Source organism: Lagenorhynchus albirostris, chromosome 1 (assembly GCF_949774975.1).
Source record: "Lagenorhynchus albirostris chromosome 1, mLagAlb1.1, whole genome shotgun sequence".
Lineage (NCBI taxonomy): Eukaryota > Metazoa > Chordata > Mammalia > Artiodactyla > Delphinidae > Lagenorhynchus > Lagenorhynchus albirostris.
Window position 1 is genome coordinate 85984927 of NC_083095.1, and position 6279 is coordinate 85991205.

The 6279-nt window shown below is 41.8% G+C and overlaps 1 protein-coding gene across 4 annotated transcripts in view; it reads left to right on the top strand.

Moving 5' to 3' along the window:
• The window catches only part of SNAP23 (synaptosome associated protein 23), a 35364-nt gene that overhangs the window by 10061 nt on the left and 19024 nt on the right, over positions 1-6279 (top strand). The window lies entirely within an intron of this gene.

Here is a 6279-nt window from a genome sequence, read left to right on the forward strand (position 1 = left end):
TTTTTGAATTAGAGTTTTGGTTATTTTCCAGATACATACCCAGGAGTGGGATTGCTGGATCGTATGGTAGCGCTGTTTTTAGTTTTTTAAGGAACCTCCATACTGTTTTCCACGATGGCTGCACCAATTTACATTCCCACCAACAGTGTAGGAGGGTTCCCTTTTCCCCACACCCTCTCCAGCATTTATTATTTATAGACTTTTTTTTTTTCGGTACGCGGGCCTCTCACTGTTGTGGCCTCTCCCGTTGCGGAGCACAGGCTCCGGACGCGCAGGCTCAGCGGCCATGGCTCACGGGCCCATCCGCTCCATGGCACATGGGATCCTCCCAGACCAGGGCACGAACCCGTGTCCCCTGCATCGGCAGGCGGACTCTCAACCACTGCGCCACCAGGGAAGCCCATTTATAGACTTTTTGATGATGGCCATTCTGACCAGTGTGAAGTAATACCTCATTGTAGTTTTAATTTGCATTTCTCTAATAGTGATGTTGAGCATCTTTTCATCTGCCTGTTGGCCATCTGTGTGTCTTCTTTGGAGAAATGTCTATTTAGATATTCTGCCCATTTTTTAAAAAATATTTATTTGTTTGGCTACATCAGGTCTTAGTTGCATCACATAGGATCTTCCTTGCACCGTGTGGGATCTTTCGTTGAGGCATGTGGGCTTCTTTCTAGTTGTGGTGCACAGGCTCAGTAGTTGCAGCATGCGGGCTGTCTGGTTGTGGCGCACAGGCTCTAGAATGTGCAGGCTTAGTTGCCCCACAGCATGTGAGATCTTAGTACCCCAACCAGGGATCGAACCCACATCCCCTGCACTGGAAGGCAGATTCTTAACCCCTGGGCCACCAGGGAAGTCCCTTCTGCCCTTTTTTTTTTTTTTTTCTTTTTTGTTGCACTGGGTCTTAGTTGCAGCAGGCGGGCTCCTTAGTTGCGGCATGCGGACTCTTAGTTGCATCACGCATGTGATATCTAGTTCCCTGACCAGAGATCGAACCCTGGGCCCCCTGCGTTGGGAGCGTGGAGTCTTTTTTTTTTTTAATTTTTAAAAAAATTTATTTATTTAATTTATTTATTTTTGGCTGCATTGGGTCTTCGTTGCTGTGCATCGGCTTTCTCTAGTAGCGGTGAGTGGAGAGTATTCTTTGTTGTGGTGCGGGGGCTTCTCATTGCGGTGGCTTCTCTTGTTGCGGAGCATGGACTCTAGGCGTGCGGGCTTCAGTAGTTGTGGCACGCAGCCGGAGTGCAGAGTCTTAACCACTGCGCCAGCAGGGAAGTCCCTGCCCATTTTCTAATTGGGTTGTTTTTTGTTGTTGTTATTGAGTTGTATGTTCTGTTTGTTCTGACTGGGTTATTTCCATTATTCTGTCTTCCAGATCACTTATTTTTGTGTCATTTAGTCAGCTGTTCATTGCTTCCAGATTGCTTTTTTTTTTTTAGAAGTTTTTTTAATTTTATTTACTTATTTATTTTGGGCTGCATTGGGTCTTTGTTGTGGTGCACGGGCTTCTCATTGTGGTGGCTTCTCTTGTTGCAGAGCACAGGCTCTAGGTGCGCGGGTCTCAGCAGCCGTGGCGCACAGGCCCAGTTGCTCCGTGGTATGTGGGATCTTCCCAGACCAGGGATCGAACCCGTGTCCCCTGCATTGGCAGGCGGATTCTTAACCACTGCGCCACCAGGGAAGTCCCAGATTGCTTTTTATCTCAGCAATTGAATTATCTGTTTTTGACTAGTTCATTTTCATAGTTTCTAGATCTTTGTAACAGTGACCTGCATTTCTATTGATAATCTTTCTTAATTCAATTAGCATTTTTATTACCACCTTTGAACTCAGGATCTGCAGGGATGGGGCAACTACCAGTGCAAGGCTCTCTTCTCCCTGATTGTTGGCAGGCCAGCAAATGTGCACTCCTCCCAAGTAGAATCTATTCTTCTCCAGCCCTTCATACTGTCATAGTGGTTCTCCCAGCAGCCAACAGGGCTTTTCTCCTTTGCACAGACCCCCAGGACTGGGATGCCCAGATTGTTGCTTGACCTGCTTGTTCCCCAGGGTGAGAGTCTGCCCGTTCAGACCTTCTCTTCCTTCCAGATCCCTCCCAAGGTTTCAGATCCTGACCTGATGCTTTTTTTCTATCCTACTCCATTAAGTGGAGATCTCTCTTGTAGCTTTGGTTGTATAGGAGTTGTTCTGTCAGTTTCCAGCTGTTTTCCCTGAGAATTGTTCCACTTGTAGATGTGTTTTTGATGTGTTTGTTGGGGAGGGTGAGCTCCACGTCATGCTACTCTGCCATCTTCATCCCCCTCTCGGATTTTTCCTACTTTTTGACTATTACGAATAATGCTGCTTTAACATTGGTGTACAAGTTTTTGTGTGGACATATGTTTTCATTTCTAATATATGTAGGAATGAAATTGCTAGATCCCATGGTAGTTCTGTGTTTAACTTTTTGAAGCCTAAGTTGTTCTTGTCCTTTGTTGTTAACCTCTATCTATGTTTTTCCTCCATTAGGTACCAGAATTGTAACAGGGAGAATATCATCCATTAGTACTTGTTTGTATATTAAAAAATGAAAACTTTTATCTGAAACAGTGATTTTCAACCTTGGCCACACGTTGGAAACCTGGAGAGTTTTAAAACTGACTGATGCCTGGCTCCCACCCGCAGAGATTCTTATTTAATTAGTGTGGTCTGCAGCCTTGGCCTCTAAATTTATAAAGGCTCATCAGGTGATTATAACGTGTAACCAAGGCTGGGAATTACTGCTCTAAAATGTGCTTTAAGCATGGAGTTAGACTTGCAACTTGGAAAAGGCAGAAGGCAAGGTGTTGCAGCAAAGAAATTGGGACTTGAGAGGATGGTCATGTCCCAGCTCTCAGGTGAGTCGCTGGGAGGGCCACTGAATGTGGGTTCTTGGCTTGGCGTAGGAAGGAATTCAAGAGCGCCATAGTAAAGTGAAATAAGGTTTATTCAGGGAGAGATACACACTCCGTAGACAGAGTGTGGGCCATCTCAGAAGGCGAGGGCCCCAAGATACGGGGTTGTCAATTTTTATAGAAGTGGGTAATTTCATAGGCTAATGAGTGGGAAGATTATTCCAGCTATTTTGGGGAAGGGGCAGGGATTTCCAGGAATTGGGCCACCACCCACTTTTTGGCCTTTTATGGTCAGCCTCGGAACTGTCATGGCACCTGTGGGTGTGTCATTTAGCTTGCTGATGTATTATGATGAGCATATACTGAGGCCCGAGGTCTAGTGGAAGTCGACTCTTCCGCCATCTTGGACCTAACCAGTTTATGTAACCAGTTTATGTTGTGTCCTCAGTGGCAATGCCATTCTTTTAAAGGTTGTGCCCAGCCCCCTTCCTGTCTCACAGGGACTTCATGTGTATACAGGTTGACCCTTGAACAAGGTGGGTTTAAACTGGGTGGATACACTTACACTCAGATTTTTTTTTTTTTCCAATAAATACCTACTACAGTACTAACGTAACCCCTGCATTGTTAAAGGGTCAACTGTACTTTTCTTTGGGCAAAGCTGCTACAGATTTGAATGACTTGATAATGTGGTTCTCTACTCTCCATCTAATATGCATAACAGTAATTGAAAACACATGCTCTAGAGCAATCTTCCTGAGTTTCATCCTGGCTTTACTTGTAAGAGTTGCTTAACCTCACTGTTCCTTAGTTTGTACATCTGTAAAATGTGGGATTAAACAGTGTTTGCTAGGGTCGAATGTTTGTATGTCCTCCCCTCCAAAATTCATATGTTAAAATCGTAATGCTGGATGTGATGGTGTTAGTAGGTAGAGCCTTTGGGCGGTGTTTAAACCATGAGGGTGGAACCCTCATTAATGGGATTAGTTTCTTATAAAAGAGATTCCGGAGAGCTCCTAGCCCCTCCCACCATGTGAGGGTGCTTTAAATCATAAAGAGGGCCCTTACAAGAACTTTTTAAATAGCCAGTCTGTGGTGTTTTGTTATTGAAGCCTTAATGGACTAAGACAGTGTTGTAAGGATTAAATGAATGTGTGTGTGTATTTATATTTTTTTAATATTTCTTAGAATAGTGTCTTGCATGTATAATGCTTTATAAATATCAACTATTGTAGTTAGAGTCCTCTCAATCCCCTACCCACTATCTAGACTTTCAAAACGGTGAGTAAAGATTATTAAAAAGTTAGCTGCCATTTAAAATATTTTTTGTATATTTTTAAATTTTTTCATAATAAAAAGTTGAGAAAGTAGCATAATGACCCTCTATGTATTATTCACCCAGCTTCAGCAATCATGGCCATTCTTTGCATCCTCTATACTCCCACCCATTTCCCCACCTTTGTTGTTTGTTTGTTTTTTCACCACATAGCATATGGGATCTTAGCTCCCCGACCAGGGATCGGACCTGCTCCCCCTGCAGTGGAAGTGTGGAGTCTTAACCACTGGACCACCAGGGAAGTCCCAACTTCAAATTATTTTAAAGCAAATCCTACAGACTCTCATTTATTTATTAATTTACGTATTTATTTTTGGTTGTGCCAGGTCTTAGATGCGGCCAGCAGGCTCCTTAGTTGCAGCATGCGAACTTTAGTTGCGGCATGTATGTGGGATCTAGTTCCCTGACCAGGGATCAAACCTGGGACCCCTGCATTGGGAGCACGGAGTCTTAACTGCTGCGCCAACTGGGAAGTCCCAGACTTTCATTTAAATGGCTTCTCATTTCATACATTTTCTTTGAATCCCTGACGGTGCTGAATGTCAGTAGAAAAGTTAGAGAACAAGAATACACTGGAGGTGAGGGGCTATGACAGAAGATTGACTGTACTCCAGGATGGAGCTGTTGTAAATTCTCAATTACAGCTACGTTCTCTGCTTCTTTATGGGATCCTCTTTTATCCACTTCTTAGTATTTTGCCATGAAAGTACTAAGAACTTATTCAGACTCAGTTAGAACCCACTCCTGCCACATCATGTGAAGTATGTTTCCCAGCCAAACCGTAGCAAGGGCCTTTTCTCTAAACAACTTTTAGCGGTTTAGGACAAATTTTTCCACTGTATTATTTCTATACTTTTATGGTTGGGGTGGGTGATCATCAATTAGTGGATAGAAATGTTTCCACAGATTTACACTTACTGTGAATATGTGCCAACTGGAAGATCTGTCTCAGGAAAGGCTAAGAATTGATATTATGCTTATGAAGTAGGGTATAGAATTTATTCCTTGTCCTTGTTTTCTCCAATCTTATAAATCTCTTTTCTTGGTTGTCATAAACTATCATATTTTACAATAAAAATAAATGTATGAAATTTAAAAGTAGTACATTACAAACTATTTGGAAAATTGGAAAAAGAAGAAAAATCACTCTTAATTCTACTATACCACAACAGCCATTGGTTATATTTTGATGATTCCCTTCCAGACTTTTTTCTACCCATATTTTAACCCTCCGGTAATTATAGCACATATTTGATTTTTTTTTTAAGTCTTCTTTGTTCAGTGTATAATATACTAACTTTCATAACCTAAGCCCTTTTGTGGTTTGTGATTGCCGGCTTTAGCCAGAAAAAAAGAATCATTTAAGGGCAGTCTTTAATTTTTTAGACATGCAAATTTATATATATATTTGTCTAGCTAAGTATTTATCAACCGGAAACTTGGTTTAGTTCTCCATCTTGATGGATTTTTTTTTTTTTGATAACAAGCAGTGAAGTTTAATTAACCAGTACTGAAAGGTGACCTTCATGGACCAGCATCACTTCCATGAGCTGATTGATTAAGTGGGAGAACCACAGGCCTCATGACTGGCATGAAAATAGTATAGCCTATACAGTATCGTCAACTTTAATATTCAAATTTAGTCTTCAGATGGAACAGTTAATTAGTAGCGATTATTTTCAGTTGCATTTACATTGATATCACTCATATTTAACATTGTTACTTTACTTTCGTTTTGCCTACTATTTCTGCTTCCCTAATGATATTGAAATAATGGCTAACACTTGAACATCAGCTATGCTTCAGGCACTGTGCTAAGCACTTTGTATGGATCATCTTTTTTAATCTTCACCAAAAAAGCCTTTGAAATAGATCTGTTATCTCTATCTTACAAATGCAGACACTGAACTTTAGTGGGGATAGGTAGCTTGCCCAGGGTCACACAACAAATACATTTTTGAGGCCAGAATTTGGATGCTGGAGCTCCCACTACTCACCACTGTGCTAGCCTGCTCTGAACAGAAGTTTCTACTTGTTGTAAATACATTAGTTACCATGAAAGTCTAATCA